Source organism: Lissotriton vulgaris, chromosome 2_1, assembly GCF_964263255.1.
Source record: "Lissotriton vulgaris chromosome 2_1, aLisVul1.2, whole genome shotgun sequence".
NCBI classification, from domain to species: domain Eukaryota; kingdom Metazoa; phylum Chordata; class Amphibia; order Caudata; family Salamandridae; genus Lissotriton; species Lissotriton vulgaris.
This window is the reverse complement of record NC_141687.1, coordinates 593,971,570-593,990,481: the sequence shown is the minus strand read 5'-3', so window position 1 is coordinate 593,990,481 and position 18,912 is coordinate 593,971,570.

The following is an 18,912-nucleotide window of genomic DNA, read 5'->3' as shown; positions in this document are numbered from 1 at the left end:
CAATCTCAGCCAGAGACTGCTAGATTATGTAGCCAGAAGGGAGGAAGAACCTAACCCAGTCCACACTGAAAACATCATCCACCTCTGGGAAACTCTGACCTCCGACTTATTGGAATGTCTGGGCAATAACCACCATTTAAGAAGTCACCATTACCACACTGGGCCTCGCCGTTCAAAATCGTGGTGCCTGTTACAGAGTAAGCGCGCTCTTAACAAGGCAATTAGGGCACAAAAGAAAGGCACTCGCTTGTCAGGGATGCACTCCATTGCCGCTTTGCAAACTGATTATAAAAAGAAAGTCTGGGACCACAAAAAACTGCAGACCGAACAGAATCGGTTGACTGTGTTCTCCTTAATAAAAGGAAATGACAACAGCAAGCTCTGGCGCTTTATTAACAGTCTGACCTCCAGAGGAGAGCAAAAGGAAAACACTGTTGCAGGGAAAGTGTGGGAACAATATGCCAAGGGGGGTATACACCTGTTACAACGCATCTTTTACAACTACCTACTATTACAACGCATCTTTTACAACGCATACCATTACAACGCATTGCGCTGGGGGGCGCTCTAGGATAGGGAATAAGTATAATTTACTATCCAACACCTTCCCTAGTGTCCACGGGGACTGGAGTTAGAATAGTAAATTATACTTACCACTATCCAGCACCTCAAAGCGCTATGCGTTGTAATGGTATGCGTTGTAATGGTCGCGTTGTAATAGTAGGTAGTTGTAACGGTATGCGTTGTAACATGGTACATCCGCCAAGGGGCTGTACACCTGTGAGTCGAACCGGTCCACCCCAGGAAGCCTTGCGTGGACCAAGGTGGCGGCGGAAATTTGCGAAACCGAAAGTTCCACGACAGGAGGCCTAAATTCGACCTGGCCTGGAAAGTTTACAGAGGTGGAGGTATTAAAGTGCATGAAGGCCATTAGAACCGATGGCGCACCAGGCCCAAATGGGATTCCGGCCCAGGTCCTGAAAACCGCCTCTGCCTTTTTTGCATCTAGACATACCCCTTTATTCAACCACTCTTTTGCCACTGCAATTTTGCCAACCTCTTGGAAAGGTTCAATTCTATTCCCTATCCATAAAAAGGGGGATCATACGAACCCGGCCAATTACAGGCTTGTAGCTCTCCTCGACATAGAAGCAAAGATATACGCCCGCCTTCTTCTCAGTGATCTGGGGGACTGGGTGGTCTAGAACGGCATTCTCCCGCCCACACAGACCGGCTTTAGGGCTTACAGCTCCACCCTCAAAAACTTCATAGCCCTTTCCTACCTTGCGAAGAAGGCCAATTCGAGGAATAAGCCGCCTCTGTTTTGCTGTTTCATAGACTACTCCACAGCCTTTGATCGAGTGAACAGAGGCCGGCTCTGGGTAAAACTTGATTCCTGGGGGCTACCACAGGCTCTGCTGAAAGCCATAAAAGCGCGCTACGAGGGTACCTGGGTCAAGGTGAAGCTAAGTCCTACAATAACAACTGCAAGAATCAACACCAATTCCTGCCTTAAGCAGGGGTGCGTCCTGGCCCCCATGCTTTTTAACTTGTATACTGCGGACATGGGGACAGCCCTGAAAGATGCCAAATTAGCACCCCCAAAATTGGGGAAGCTCATCCTGGGAACGCTCCAGTATGCAGATGACACAGTGATCATGGACCACACTAGGGTGGGGCTCCAAAGAGCCTTAAGCAGCCTTGCCTCATATAATAAGGCAAATGACTTACGGATCAACGTGAGCAAGTCTAAGATCGTCATCTTTGGCAAATACCCCACAAAAAAGAAGCTTCATGGACCCTGGGGGAGCACCGTATCATTACTGCCCCATCACATAACTATCTGGGCACCTGGGTCTCTGAGAGTGCCACTGCAGTCAAACACCTGAAGGAGCTTAAACCAAAAACAGACAATACCATTCTGTTTTTAAGACGCCTAAGTCATCGCTTGGACAGTCCCTCAGCCGAACCAATGCTGACAGTGCTCAGGGCAAAACTGATCCCCGCCATCTCGTATGGGCACATAGCCTACCCAGGCGCATTTGACAAAGTGGTCAACGCGGCCCAGGCGAAAGCCTACAAGATGGTGTTACAGGACCCCAGATATGCAAGGAACAACAGATTAAGGCTAGAAATAGGCCTTAAGCGACCAGAGCTGGCACTACTGGGGGACCTGTTAAAATTCTATATTAGAGTATTGAAAGCACCAGAACACACCCTAAAGCACTTCCTAAAATCAATCTTTGGTGAGGTGGGCTCTCCCTGGCACTCAAAGGTAGAACTAGCCATTGAAGCATTGAAAATCGAGAGAAGGAGTCTGCCCCTGCACGAAATCCCATTCTCAGCCTGGGCCCTAGCAGTTGAGCGCCAAGTCCTGACCATCTCTTTTGGGCTTGACCTTGCATCTCTTTGGCAAAATCCATTAACTAAGGCCCTGGACAAATCATACACTCCTGGTAAACCCCTGCCATACCTGCAAGACCCAGTATCCACTCACAGGAGAAAGAAAATTCTGCATTTTTGCCTTTTGGCCCTCAGGATCACGGACTTTAACCACAAATGGGCACAAACGGGTGGTGCCATAGCCTGTCGGTAATGCAATTATCGCAGAGAATCCTGGCTACACTTGTTGTGCTGCTGCACAAAGTTGGTCAATGACCGTCATCGTCTGTTGCTTCCGGATTATGGGTTACAGAACTTGCAGAGATGCCTCGGACTGGTGCCTCTCTGTATCCACGACCTGTTTGATAGCCAGAGTTGGGAAATTCATACACCAGGTGAAAATGGCACTTGACTCCCACTCAACGAGTGTGTCTGCAAAGTAACTGGAATTCTTCTGCCCCAGTCATCCAACCTGGGCTGGTTCAAAGGTCTAACAAGGAATCCATCTATTGTTTTTTTTTTTGGGAAAACCTTTATTTGACATTTCAACCAAGTACAAACACGGCCCTACAACCCCCAGGGCCGGCCGCTAAGCAGTTGCAACACAATAAAACAATCAAAACCCAGACTCAGCATCCCGGGGAGCGGATTCGCCACGTCCACCACACGTACTGGTTGTAAAACATATCAAGTTGGTAACAGGATAAAAAGGTTCCATTTTATAATATAGGATCAGGTGCCATACAATATCTCAAGTTGCGAAAAAAAAGGGGGGGCGAAATAGCAATATGTCCACAGTTAAATCATCTTCGTGTAAGTCAGCGGCGTTAAAACATACTATTCAGGATTTAAGCAAGCGTACAAATACAGTTCCCGCCAGCTGAATGTCCGCCCAGTAGCACTGAAACATCGCGAGAATTGAGGCACATATGAAACAGCAGAGATGGCCATAAAAATGAACCCATTACACTGAACTGGAAAGGAAGAAAAGAAAAGGGCAAAGAAAGATGAGAAGAAAAAAGGCCATAGAAATAAACGAAAAACAAAACACCCATCCCCCAACCCCCCACCCTGCACCCCTGCAGATGACTACGGCCTACCCCCCTAGCAGCGTGCCTGTCGCCCTAGAACTGAGACCCGAAATATAGAAAGACCCAGAGAAAGACAGAAAGAAATTAAACCCCACCCAAAGAGGGGAAATGTAGGAGGGCTATCTTCTACGTGCTCCCGGTCTCTCCCCCCCAGCCCTAACAAAGGGGTCCCCCCGAAACTGTCACATCTGAATAGTCCAAACTGAAAAAACATCCCGGGGGGAACCACCAACCCTGCCCCGGACTCCGTTAAGCTAATGAAGCAGTCCTGTTACCGATAAAACCACAATGAACAACCCAAACAACAGTCTCAGCCTTGGCCCTGTTGATCGAATTCGCCGAGTCCCTCAGACGAATAAAGCCCCATCATCAAAATGTCAAAAGATACACAGAAGTGGTCGGAACATAGTTCAGTAGATGAAAAAAGAACAGTAGATCCCAAAGTAAGCAGCTGGTACCGACGATGTCCCTCCCCGTCTCCGAAGCCAGGCATTATCCCATCCGCCATCTTGATATACCGACTGGGGAGGGGGTTCGACACAATCCAAAACAGTTCACAGTACCAAATAAAAAGTTCCAGGATGGGGACAGCAGTTGAATGTTCCGACTGCTGCAAAACCGGGGATTCCAAAAAATTTGTTAAGTCACCGATCACAGCCCATTCAAGTAGATTCACTTCTGTAGGGGAAGGCACAGCTTCCAGCACCGGGTCTAATTGCGCCACTGGGGCGTCGATCAAAAGGCAAGCTGGCTGCCGGGTCTCGGGCATCGAGTCAGGATCCGGTCTCAGTCCTTTAAGTCCATCTGCCGCCGACAACAGGCCGCAGGTCTGAGCTGCCACAGTCGCCTGAAGTGCCTCTAGGGCCGCCAGCACCTCCCGCAATGACGGGCCACTTTGGGCCTGCTCCGCCCGGTTCCATATTTCTTCAGGCATAATGACCCCCACGGAGAGGCGCCTTCTCCGGGGTAAGATCAGCCGGAGCAGGACTGAGCCGTGAGGGACCAACCGTCAGCATGCATTAGTGCGCGACGAGACTCCAACCCAAGGTACGCCGGCGATGCAAGTGCCGGGCCTCCGGGTCAGGGACCCCTGCAACACAGCACCGTGCATCACTCGTCTCCTCACCTCCAACACAACACCAGGCTGCAGATGGTAGCAAAGGAATCCAAATTTTTTTTCGAAAGTTCCAGAGACCGGACCTTGCTGCCCTCAACAGTCCGCTGTTGTTCAACTCAGACCCGGCTAAGCCAGCACTCGAGCCCCCGGCTTCCAGGCTGGGTTAGGCCACAAATCGGTCCTCGACGTTACTCAGCTCCACAATGTCAGAAAAACCCCGGGATCACACCATCGGAGTGCAGATTAGTTCACAGACACGGATCCGGGGCAGGAAATCAGGATAAGTGACAGGATCTTGGAGCGTAAGACGGAGGTCAGCGGAGCCGGGAGACTATGCAGCCATCTTGCTTGCTGTCGTAGCTCCTCCCCCCCGAATCCATCTATTGTTAACCGCCCTTGGCGTACGAATAGATTTTACCGAACTTTCATGTGCCTCCCTTCATCTGTTGTGAAACAACGGAGCAACCTACACTCTACTCCTCTTAAAAGAACTCTGTTTTGGACAACTAAACTGTACTAACTGTTAGCATTTTAACTTAAAGTGAAATTTACTTTTATGAGTGGACGGGACATTTGGGGGGGGAGACGGGATGTTCATCAAGCTTTTATTTATTTTATACTGTAAAGATTTTAAGTAATCGTGCAGTTCATTAATACAATTGTCAAATTGTCACCAGTTGTTGAAAGAGCAAAATTCTGAGACCTCCCAGTCCACACCACCTGCAGGGAATGTCTTTCGGCTGTTTCAGTTTTGGCCTACATAGCAGTTGTATGGTACCCTCCACTTGAATGAATGGCCGAGGGGACTAACACCACCTTGGAAGGCATTCTACTAAAAGAGAGCAAAAGAGAAAACGTGAAGAGAGGATGACATGACAACTGTTTAAAGCAAACAAGGCACCCCTACAGTAAGTCTGGTCGTGTATAACGCTTGAAGAAAGAAGATGACCATGTGCTTATTTGCTGAACCACCTTGTGAGAGAGACCTGCCTCGGCTACAAAAGTTGCAGCACCAATTGTAAAAGAATGCAAAGAGTAAACCATGGTATTCACCCCTTCGGCCTTAAGGGCGCATGTCAAGACACTATGAACTGATGGCATGGAAGCCAATTCCCATTTGAATGTAGAATAGCGCTGAAGTACTGGAGTCGAGCCTGATAGAGTAAGTCTCCGTGTGGGGCACCAGGCAGATAGAAGAGCCCCAGGTGGCTCTGAGTCCATGCAGGTCCCTTCCCCTCCTGAATTGTCTTAAATCTCCTCAGCCAAATGGACAGCCTGTCCTGGGCTAACTGGATATCTGCCCTCTGTAAACCCCCTTCAAACTCTGACTTAGACGACCCCACTAGCTTGTTCACTTAGAAGCCCCCTTAGAATGGCGCTGCAAATGCAACTCAGAACAATGTCACTTCATAAGATGAGCTGCACACCTCTTGTAGGTTGTCTAAAATGACTTCCAGCATTTGCGCATCAATAGGTCTTCTATGTGTGCTTCGTTATTGAGGCCGACACTTGATCAGGCAGGCTAGAACTCCAATATTCTACTGTTATTGCGGGAACTCTGTCATCTCCTCTGCTGCCTCCGTCTGCAGGTGAAAAATCGGAAATTCCTGCAACTTGGATCAAGATAAGGCATTAGCAGAGTTATTGTGAATCCCAGGCCCATGTTTTGCTATAAATAAAATATTCGACCTTAGGCACAGCAATACTAAATCCTTCAGCACCCTCAATACCAGCTTGCAAGAAGCACCTTGCCTATTATTAGCCATGTTGTCAGACCAGAAAACAGCACTTCTTTTCTTGAACGCCTTTTCCCATCTGGTTACTGCCACTACAACGAGAAACAATTCCAAGAAAGCCGCATTCCTTGTGACTCATTATCATGCCAGGAGGAGCACCAGTCCCCCCTGCACCACTCTGCCCCTGTATAGTCCCAAAGCAAATAATGCCAGCTGAATCAGTGAACAGACCAAGAGTCTGATTAGAGATCTGCCATGTAGCTGCCATGTAGGACAAACGACTCAGCCATTGAATTGTTTAAAAAAAACGGTGTCAGATACTCAAATGGGCCTTCACCTTAGCCTGGAGCCATATGAGATGATGCTTGTGTGTGAGCCCGGTTATTGATCTGACAATTTATCTTGAATAGGGGCAGGGCATGGGGCTGATCCTTAGGGTGAAATGTAACTAACCAACTGACACCTAAAGCTGATGCAGAGTTACAGTCTTAAGCGGGGTCGGCTTTAGCACTGGTTGAGCCCTGTGCGACAATGTTTGTTGGCACCCCCCACGGACTCCCTCACTACCACCCTTTAACAGTGCCCCCTCAAGTCTCCATAACCACTCTCTCTCTATCAGATGTATTAGATTAGTTAAAAAGCGCCACCTATACCAGTTTAGGGTGTCTGAGAACTTTACATCACACACATTACACAGAAACAATCAATCATATGTGTGTAAATCAGTGTATTGGAAATGTTAAATAAGCCAGAAGACTATAAGGTGAGTCACCTGTCATCCATACTGGTAGACATTATAGTTTAAGAGTGCTTGGTCTGGAGAAGCACAGACTCATAATTTAAAACATAACCCCATGGTTGGGGGTTACATTTAATAATAAGGATTTTTGTGTACCGAAATGAACCCTTTTTGAAACATCAGAATAATGAAAGACAGAGGAAAGAAATCATAATGCTCTAATCTATATCTTGCAGTTTGCATGCAGCTCTTTGATGACAGTTATTAGTTCAATGTTCCATGTTAAGCTTTTAACATCTATACTGTTAGCAACAAAAGGATCTCTCTGACAAAAGCACTGATCTATTTACACTATTTGCCCTTTGTGATCTGCATGGTACACATTCTTTGCAGCAGGGTTATTAACCCTCTGGGCTACCATAAAATGAGTTAAAACTTCCACTTGACAAAACTCCTTCCCTCTCCAGGAAGAACATTATTCACCTGAGTTATCTTTATGTTTTTATTGTTGCATGAAAATTGCAAGAGGCCAGCAATGCAGCAGCATGTGCTTTTAAAACCATACTAAATACGTCGCCCCCCAAAGAGTCAGCACCCGGTGCCGTGACACCGGTCTCACCGCCCTAGAGCGGCCCTGGTCATAAGTCCTAAAATCACATCAGTAGACTGACAGAAGGTGTGTACCTTGTCTGGGGTGGTAGGCGGCATTCTACTGGCACTGTATCCATGTCAATGCCTAGAAAGGTGATACATGTGGAGGGGCCAACGGTTTTGTCAGGCTCCACGGGGACCTCAAGGTCCCTGAATAAGTATGTCAGGTCCTCTAGAGCCCGACTGCATCCCCCTGAACTGGGCGGGCCCATGTCCAGAAATTCATCCAAATAGTTAAGGACATACTGGTGCCCAGTTTTTTGTGTGAATATCCATTGCAGTAGTGAGCTGAACAGTTCGAATTAGGGCCAGGAAACCACACACCTGATTGGCATGCACTTGGCATAATAGTAGTAGTCCCTGGATTGGAATTGGTAATCATCTAGATGTACTGGGAAGAGTCTAAAGGTGGATTCGTTATCAGTATTCACCAATAATGCACCTTGGCCCCAACTTCAAATCTTGCAGCTCTTGACCATGCATGTGAGACTCAACGGAGGGACTGCCTTTCCCATCATGGTCCAGAACTGAGAAGATTAAATCAATGGGGTATCACCCATAGAATCAAAGGACCTGGGTATGAATTAATGTAAAGAAAACAATGGTCCTTGACTATCAATCAAATAAACCTTATATGAAAATCATTTCTAATTTGGGAGATGCAATTAAATCTGCATGCTTTGACTCAAGCAAGGTGGGGGAGATATATTCAATTTGACACTGATTTTATACACATTGAATGCAAGGAGAAAACAGTACCCAAAATTGATGAGTAAAAGCAAAAGGAAAAGGATTGTAACCACACTCTAGGTACTTGTACTACCAAAATTTACATATTTATTTACAATTTCATAAAACAATTATGATCATAAACGGCGCAAAGACTATAAAGTATAGTCAGTGAGAAGGAAAGGGTGCTCAAGTGTTTAGTAGAAGGAAGAAAAGCATTTATAATGTACAATTCTGATATTTACAAAAAACAAAGTGGGAAACCTTCCGCTATTATATAGGCCTGTCCACAAAATTTGGAGGGGGAAAGGAATTGGGACAAGATAGGTACAGGCACACAAGTTGAAAAGCATCGACGTTTCGACCCTGGTGCTCTTGGGGTATTTGGGGACTCGGCTGCGGGTCTTCTTCAGGACAAGGGACAAGGGTGGGATAGATGGGGAACTTGGCCGTGATCCAACAAGTGGTCTGGATCGAACACCAATGAGGCTGGTCAGGTTGGAACTCCGTCCGAGTTTCCAGGGGGTAGGTCACCTAATATCTTGATGGTGATCTAGTGTAAAGTCACTTGACTGTTCAGCTTGTTCTTTTGGAAAAGACCACTGTGTGTAGATGAATTGGAGGGTCCTACCGGCGCCCCCACGGGCATTCCGGTGGTGAAAGAATTTGGTGAAGCCAACTTTGCCTCTATACTTTTATTCGGAGGGAGGGCATAGAGACTAGGCTCTATCTTCAATTTCTTTAGCGGTGTCAGGTACCCACGTCACCTTGGCGGGAATAGTTGAATTGCTGGATACCGCGAGCAACTGCTACCGTCATGTACTCCGTTTTCCAAAAGAACAAGCTGAACAGTCAAGTGACTTTACACTAGATCACCATCAAGATATTAGGTGACCTACCCCCTGGAAACTCGGACGGAGTTCCAACCTGACTAGCCTCATTGGTGTTCGATCCAGACCACTTGTTGGATCACGGACAAGTTCCCCTCCTATCCCACCCTTGTCCCTTGTCCTGAAGAAGACCCGCAGCCGAGGGCCCAAATACCCCAAGAGCACCAGGGTCGAAACGTCGACGCTTTTCAACTTGTGTGCCTGTACCTATCTTGTCCCAATTCCTTTCCCCCTCCAAATTTTGTGGACAGGCCTATATAATAGCGGAAGGTTTCCCGCTTTGCTTTTTGTAAATATCAGAATTGTACATTATAAATGCTTTTCTTCCTTCTTCTAAACACTTGAGCACCCTTTCCTTCTCACTGACTATACTTTATAGTCTTTGCGCCGTTTATGATCATAATTGTTTTATGAAATTGTAAATAAATATGTAAATTTTGGTAGTACAAGTACCTATAGTGTGGTTACAATCCTTTTCCTTTTGCTTTTACTCATCAATTTTGGGTACTGTTTTCTCCTTGCATTCAATGTGTATAAAATCAGTGTCAAATTGAATATATCTCCCCACCTTGCTTGAGTCAAAGCATGCAGATTTAATTGCATCTCCCACATTAGAAATGATTTTCATATAATGTTTATTTGATTGATAGTCAAGGACCATTGTTTTCTTTACCAGAACTGAGAAGCACAGGGAAAGTTGCTTCCTCCCCTGAACCTCACAGCACTGCGCCATGTCTGGGAGACCTTGATGACAAGAATCAATACCTAACTTCTAAAGTCAAGAACAGCCTCCACCCTCACCCAGCTATCCCTAGAGCTCCCTCCCAGGTATGGAAGCCAACTTTCCATTATTATATAGCAGGACCCTTACAGTGCTTGTGGTTTTACCAAGAAGATGTTTATCTGGAGGGTACAAAAATCCCTGAGCAGAGATTCAGCTCGAAACCTATGCTTTTTTGGTTCTTTTTTTGCAGTTTTATATAGGGTGAACTCGGCTGAAGGTAATGGACCGCTTTACATGAGCTCCAATTACACTAAACAAGGTCACATTTTTGGTAGATATGGGGAGATTGCGTAATTTATCCCAGGATCACAAGATTTTGAGCCAATGCCGAGACTCGAAACCTGGTTTCCCAGTATCCAAGTCTGCAGCTCTGACCGTTACACCACATCCTCTCCCTTATCTTATGAAAAGCATAACATCAAACAAAGCACACAAAAAGAACAGTCCTAGCATGTGCCTTTAATAAATGATACTCCCCCAATCATTTTTAGGTCTTGCCTAGGCAGCGCAAGCGCTGTCTTTTCGAGACATGCTGTATCTACTGTATGGACTTTGGGCATGCCCATCGCTTTTCATAGGTTCCTGTCTGTGCCTTTCTAAATCTGGTTCTTTTGTGTAGTGAATTGGTCACATTTGTACCTCATTTAGTTGTTTGGCTCACTCCCATGGCGACTGGCCCTCTCATATGTCTTATCACTCCATGAGGCATTTAGGTTACTTTCGCCTGGCTATTTTCTTAGTTTACCTTGCCTCTGGATTTTGGTTTGTTGATTTTTAGGGGTGGGGAAACAACTGCTCTTAAGCCGACTTAATTTTTGCAATGCCATCCCCCACCCCGTCGCCCCAGCCCAAACGCATGTCTGCGTCCATCACTGTTGCTATCAGTGCTGTGTGGTGGCATCTTCCTGTTCCCAGTCATCATCCCCCACATACCTCGAACGTGGTACATGTTGGCAGCCATGTCTGCCCTGGGCTACAAGTGTAGGAGAGGTCGTGGGCGGGACTGTGTGTGGTATGGGGTGAAGGATGCTGCATCTGCGTTTCCTCGGATACAGACAGGGAAGCTTTCTCTGTTCCTTTCTCTTTGTACTTTTTAATTTTATCAAACCCTATAAGGTTTCTGCCAAACATGATGTAATTGGGGTTTAGGCACTTTCTGGAAATGAGCAGCTGTCAGTCTCCTAAGTAGTAAGAATAAGGCACCTACTAATTGCTCATGTATGAAACCTTATTGAAACACCTACTGCTAATAAAATGTAATCCCTACGGAGAACAGAGGTTGCCTGCGCTCTACTCCTCTTCTGGGATGCACGCTGAGGCTACAGGATGTCATGTTCTCTCCCCTGCCTCTGCCATCACCAGAGGCTAAGAGCCCTTAAGTGCCTCGCTACCCCTGTGTGACCTGTCCAGGGAAAATACCTTGACCGAGCCTAAGGCCATGTTTTCCATTGATCCTGAGGGGCACACAATACCTCTCAACCCTGCCCTCTCCACGTGGGTGTCTACTTGGATTTGCTTGCTGAGAGCGGCAGTGCTGCTCTTCCGAGAGATCTCTGTGAGGCTACCCGGCCATCGTTCTCTCTCCCTGTTGTACCTGCCTCACCTCCCCTTTTAATTTTCCCCTCTAGTACTTACCGCAGCACTCCAGTGGGCAGCTTTAGTCACGTGACTGCCAGCTCAGTTGTTGCATGGCCATGGGTGGCTCCCGGTTCTCGTGGCACCTGCCACGGCTCGTGCAAGTCCAGCACGCGCTGGACAGAAGTCAGCACTGTGGATGCATAGTACAGAAAGCCAGCAGTTTCTCTAGCATTTTGGCTATTCTATATATTTCTTTAGCATTGTGCCTGATTCTGTCTGCTTCTGAAAGTGTAAAGAACACGAATGAAAGAAAACTTGTCACATGGCCGACAGGGACATTGTCGACATTGCTAAGTTAGCATGAGCCCGGCAAACATGATACTGCTTTTGCGTACGTGACTACATGGCTTTATTTTTGCACTGATCTGTTTATGCAGGTCACATGCGAACCATCTGCTTTGTTCGTTCTCTGCCTGTTCGTGGAATTTAGTCTGAACACTGTGAGCAAGGTTGATAAACAATGCCCCTTGTTATTCTGTTCTGGTCAGTCCCTAGCACCTAGACAAAACATGCTAGCATGGCAGCTCCTGGAAACTCGTGATTTGAAATTATGGAGATGCATGTTTAAGAAACACAAACTTGGAGAGGGAGCTTTCCAGGGAGAAGAGCCATGCGGTTCCTATGATGTAGATGTATCCTCTAGGCGTAAAGGTATGGAGTCTGCTGACAAAGCCCAGAGATCTTCTATTTTATAATAATACTTCTTCTAGCCAAGGGGAAGGTGGTTAGGCCTTATAGTCCTTTATCCACTGTCGTTATATAATGACATCTCCCTTTATGGTATATGGCCTTGCTGCAATGCTAACTGTATTGATATTATGCATTTTGCTGCTGGTTGTGGCTCGTATACTGCATTTTAGAGCTCGATTTTTTTAAATAAACATTTTAAATTATATTTGTGTTTCAGTCAGTTCTTATTGTGGACAGGTACGAGAGTGTGAGCGAAAATGTGTGCCTTTTTACCGCGATTCCTGAGAGATCCGGGAGTGTTGTGTTCTAGGATGTCTACTCATTTGCTTCTTCATGAGTGTATAGGAGAGCGTGTGAGACACTATAGTTAGTCGGTCCTGGGTTCGTGGGCACAAAGGTGGTGGGAAGGCTTAGCCCCTTTTCACGAGGTCCCATTTTCCTGTGCATAGTTCTGTGTATGTGCAGAATCCCTGAAACAAACCCTGAAAATGCAAAGTACAGCGAGAGAAACATCGTTGCAGGAAAATTCTTGTGCCATAACATTTTTTTTAATATTTTCCATCCGTAGGCAAAGTATTGTAAAGTTGGCAACATTCAAGATGTTATCAGACTTTGGCCATTTCGCAAGCATTTGACTGTAAATGTTTAATTTCTCCCACCCTTGTATGGAGCCCAGTGTGTTCTTGTGTTCCTTCTATATGCTACAGGCCAAAGACCAAATAGCTACAGGTTTCCTTCTCAAATTCATGCTGAGCTAGCATATGCGATTGAGGCCTTGGAGGCTTTTTGTCTTGACTGTGCGTTCTTTATGGAGGATTCGTTTTGAAAGGGTTACTTCATGTTACTTGTAGACCTTGATAATATTGCTTAAGATTATTAAGGTTGGAGTTGATTTCTATCTCAAGTGTTTCATAATCGCACCAAATCAATACGGCGAGCTGACAATTTGTGAATATTCAGTTTATTTATTTTTTTATTTATGAAACTTGTAAAGCGCACAAATGCCCGAGGGCGTCTCGACGCTAGTAACAGTAACTAAGACTCTAGAGGGCGTACGACGGGGAGCTATTGATTAAATAACCATGTTTTGATTTTTCTGCGAAAAATCATCAAGGATTGGGACGATCGTATCTCCAAATCCAATGAGTTCCATAGTTTTGCGGTAGACACCACAAAATGTCTGTCACCCCAGGAAACCGTTCTGGTTCTAGGCACGGACATCAGGAAGGCATTAGCGGACCGTAATGGTCTATTGGGGACATGAAATGAAAAGGCATTTAAAAGAAAGCGAGGTCCTTGGTTGCGGGTTGCTTTATAAGCAATGCACAAGGCCTTGAACTTTATTCTGTTCTTCACAGTAAGCCAATGGTAACTTTTTATTACATGGGCGATAGGCATGAATTTGGGTGTGTCTGATAGCATTCTAGCAGCTGCATTCTGCACCGAGTGCAACTTACGAATCACTTTCTGTTGGGTGTTCATAAACAACCCATTGCTGGTGATTCCTGTAGTCTGTGTTCTGCCGTGCCGTCAGTAGTTTTCTAGTGCCAGTTAGTTCCTGCAGTCTGCAGCTAGTTATAGATGAGCCCTGAACTCTGTGTCCTGCTGTTAATGACTGGCCAGTGGTAAGTGTGTTATCACTTCACAAGCTCCTAAAACGAAAATATCAGCCAGTACTTTGTTCAGCACTCCTATGCAAGAGATATGCATAGACTGTAAGAATGCAATTTGTATCTGTGTGTATGGGTAATTACACAAATAATGATTTAAATGGCACTCACAAATTCATTTATCTCCTTCTTCTTCTTACACTCGCTTACTTATTACTCGTCCACGTCCCATCTGCTTTTCTTTCTCCCTTGTTGTGTTTCCCTCTCTTCCTCTCCTCATATCTCTCTTTCCTTCCTCGTTCTGTCTGTTATTTTCCTCTTCTCTCTCTCTCTAATTCCTATCTCTCTTTCTCTTCCTCGTTTCATCTTCCCTCTTTCCGCCTTCCTACCAGTCTCTCTCCTTTGTCTTCCTTCTCTCCTCTTCCTCAATCCTTTTCTCCTTCTTGTCATCTGTTTCTCTCCATCTTATTTATTCTCTCTCGCGCAATCTCTTCTTTTCTCTTTCTCCTGTCTCCTTCCTCTGCTATTCTATTCGTTCATCTCTCTCTCTTTCTGTCTATCTCTAATGCTCTAGTTTATTTCCCCTCCTCTCTTTCATGCCCTCTGTCCTCTCACTCTTTCTATAGATTTCTCTCATTTTGTTAATATCTATCTGTCCCCCCTCTTAACGTTCACTCTTTCATATCTTCCATCTTTCTTATCTAGTCTTTGTACTTTTTATTTATAACTTTACCTAACCTTTTAGTTCTCAAGCATTGTCTTTTTTTCTTTGACGAACATTAGTCCACATTTTGTTTCTCAGTCAGTTTTCACTTTCTCTGCTTCACTCCTTTGCTTTTTCTTCTTAGATTTCATTTATTTTCCTCTCATTTCCCCCTTCATGTATATTTATTTTTCACCCTTTCGCACTTCATCTGACCCACTTTCCCTTATTCCTCTTTCTCTCCATGTCTCTCTGTCCACTCTCTCTCTCAGCATTTCCCCTCTTCTCTTTTTCTTTTAGTCTTTGCTCCTCGTTAGGTCGAGCATAAGACAGCGCATGCACTGTCTGCAAGACCTGTAGTATCCTATTCTATGACTCGTGGCACACCCATTAATTCTTATTGGCTGTTGTCTGTGTCAATCAAAAATGCAGCTTTGTTATTGATGCTTTTCAGTAACAGTTCCTTCTTTGTGTGCTTTGCTTTGCTTCTTGCAATTTAACTTAGAGAGCATTTTGTTTGGCCATCACACTGTATAGCGTGTGATGGAGCTCCTCCCTTTTCAGATGAAGGGGCAAATTGTGCATCCAGTGATCTTTTGTTCACACTTGCTAAGCGCTCCGAATGGCTGCCTTTCCTTTTGTTCAGCTGGCCGCATACATTTTTTTAATTAGGCCACCACAGGAACCCACCTTGGAGCTTCAAAGTCAGCCGATTTCACCCTCCCAATTTGCATTGAGCCCTCCCCCCATCCTCCACCTCCACCCTCTGAGTATGAATACTGCTTTTCCCTTAACCCACCCTCTCCCTAGCATGGAGTGAGGCACCATCCATGTCATTTTCTGGAAAGGGAGAACATTTAGGCCCTAAATGTTCCCCCTCTTCCAGATAGCGACATGGATAGAGCCTCACTCCATGCACACAACCAACAGGATTTTGTAAGCAAGAGATACCTGCAATAAAACATTTAGTAATTTTTGGTTTACAAATCTTGAGTCTTGCCATTGATGCTGTAGTGAGTTAAAGCCCTCATAACAGATGCCATGCATCCCCCTCCACTCCATCACTAGTCTCTGCATCCACTTATTCCCAGTCACTAACATTTACGCATGTCTTGGCTCCTCGCTCCCATGTTTTTACATCCCTCACATATCCCAATCCTACTCTCAGGCATGTACACACACATGCGCCTCCCTCCCACCATCCTTCGTTAACCCGTCAGTTTTCACTTGTCTCCATTATGAGCAGGAGACAATGAGAATGTCCATCTGGAGGCATGCAGGCAGTGCTAGAAATGGAAAAATAGAAGTGCAGGTACTGTCCACCAGAGTACCTGCTTGTTTCTGAGAAGTGCCCGTACTCTTCAATTAAAAGTATAGCATTTAAGAAACGCGGTACTCTCCCTCCCCAAATAAAAAAGTGCTGGTACACCGTACCGGACAGTACTGGCCCATTTAAAGCACTGCATGCAGGCCATAAAATTCATGGCAAGGGCCATGGGTGTGCATAATTGTACGTCTTCAGCTGCCGTACACTTCCAAGTACCAGAAGCTGCCATTCTCTACATACCCCTGAAGTCCCGAACTTCAGGAAACGTCCTGCGGGGGTTGCAGCTGCCGCGAGGAATGCTGCAACATGAACACCCTGCAGCTCACATCCACATCTACCCCTCGGCCAGGAAGGAAGCACCTCTACATCATATCAAGAAGCGAAGGCAGAACAGTATCGAGGGGATGCAAAGCCATGGAGGGAGACATGCCCGCTGTTGTCTGTGAAGTCCTGGGAGTCGCAGAATTTTTGATGTCAGCTGTATTTAAAAACTGCATAAATAAATTAATATACATAACTACATAGTCTGCCGTCTACATTCCTCTCACTGCTCTTTGTTTGGGCGAACAGTCACGCCCTTTCTCCCTAGGGGACTCATTTATGAGGCCTTGCGTCAGTTTTGCGCTGCTAATGCGTCACTTTTTGTGACGCATCGGTGGCGTAAAACATGCCTCCTGTTGCGCACTATTTACAAAGTGACGCATCTAAGCAGATGCGCCACTTTGTAAACCCCTGCGCTACATTATACCTGCGTCAGGTATAATGTATGCAGGGGGGTGTTCCCCGCAAAAAGCCTCGCAGAAGTGATGCAGTGAAATCTATGTGATTTCACTGCGTCACTTCTGGGATGCCGTTGCGTCAAAATCTTGCGCCTGCCTCACAGCAGGCGTAAGACTGACGCAGGCCCTTTCACATGGGGCTTGCCCCATGTGAAAGGGCGCATTGCTGGAGTTGCGTCACTTTCGTGACACACTCACAGCTATGCGTCACTTTTGCGCTTACAAATACGTCAGTAACTCCTTGCAACATGATGCGTCATACAGTAAATATGACGCATCAGGGGATTAGCTGGTTAAGGCAGTAACAGGCCGACAATACGGTCCATGTCCAAGGATAGAATCACCCAGCTAATCCCCTTAATACGGAGCGTATACTGTTGCCCTATCTGGTAGCTCCCATACCCCCAGGATAGTGAATTCTGCGCCATCGATACAGGGGTTGAGCAAGTTAATTTAAACCTTGTTACAATTCTTACAAAAGTGAAAGGCATATATGTAATGTCCTGAGGATGAACCTGTATTAATCATAGGTTCGAAACGTCGTCGACTGAGCCACACTATATGCAGTTGAAATGTACATATTGATTCCAGCAATAGTGTGTTTGTACTATCGTCTGACTGTGAATTAACTACACAGACTGTTGAGTTGCCTTGTTTGTTTCTTTCGTTAGTGTGTCAGTTGACATCGGCTGGTGTCCTGCTGTTAACAATTTTTTTAAATTTTCTAAAAATTGTTTATTACAAAATAAATCTGTCCGGCTGGACTAAGAATATAGTGTCTATTTAGCCTATATTTATTTGACAATATTGCTCTGTCTAGGGACCACTGTCCTGTTTATAGATATAACTACCCTAAGGTGCCTAGCATATTGCTTCCTTGGGTTCCCTTGTAAACCAAAATGATGGGTTGGAAAGAGGAAGCCACACTTCAAAAGACCATCGGTCCACTTTTCGACATACAGGGGTCACTGGTGTGGGGGCGCCTCCTCTGAAATTTTACTGCGGGGCTCCTCACGATCCTTGGGCTCAACCGCTACCTCTGAAGTGGCCCCACATTGGGCTGCCAATTGAAGAACCGGGCCTTTGGGCCTGGCAGCGCAGGGCATGCCTGAAATCTTCGAGTTTACCTGCCTTATTGCACAGAGACACAGAATACTCTGTTGGCGTAGAAAGACCAAGTTTATTAGCTGCAGATAGGCACAGTTGTCCAAGAAGTACACCAAGTAGGTTCTCAGGAGACTGCCACTTTACTCCGTGGCTCACAAACTTTTATATCCAAAATACATCTGTACAAACATACACCCAATGCACAAAGTTTTAGCCAATCAGAAGAGTTTGAAAACAAGGTGTTGTGCAACCAGAATGCTCTCTGCTTACATGTTTGTCTGTTATCCAGCCCCCAGAGTTAATAAATACTGGTACCCATGGTTCAGTGTTGCAATGGCAGGACATGTCTGTATGCTTCAAAAGAAAGGTTGTAAAATAGGAAAACACGAGGAGAGAATGTCGAAGGCCAAAAGATAAGATACGGCAAGAGAAGAATACTAAAGGCTAACAGATAGTTGATATAGAGATTAGGTAGTCCAGACAAGGATTAGTTAGGCCGCTGGTGTCTGAGATGGATTTCAAGTCAATGACAGAGGTTTTTTTTGACACGTTGCAGTCCAAGGGGCCGAGACACTTCGTGAATCGAGCAGCCTGTGTAAAGGCAACACAAAATGGCGGCAAATATAAAATGGAGTCGAAATTAAAGAACCTCAGCGTGCTACGACTTACGTAGACGCAGGAGGACTTTATTCAGTGATTGCTGAGAATGTGTAGTGCGTGGGATCGTGAAAAGAAAATGTGAGATGGTTACAAATTTTCTGGCCAGTGGAATGAAAATACTTTATTGTTTTCCCTGGCTGAGAATAGTAAAAGTGGGGAGGTGTAAATCGGTCCTATAATGAGTCACCTCTTACAAGGTCGACATGTTTCAGAAGCCATCCCCTTGGCTTTCTTCCTCAGGACCAAAAAAACGATCCCTGTTACACCTTAATGGGTGAT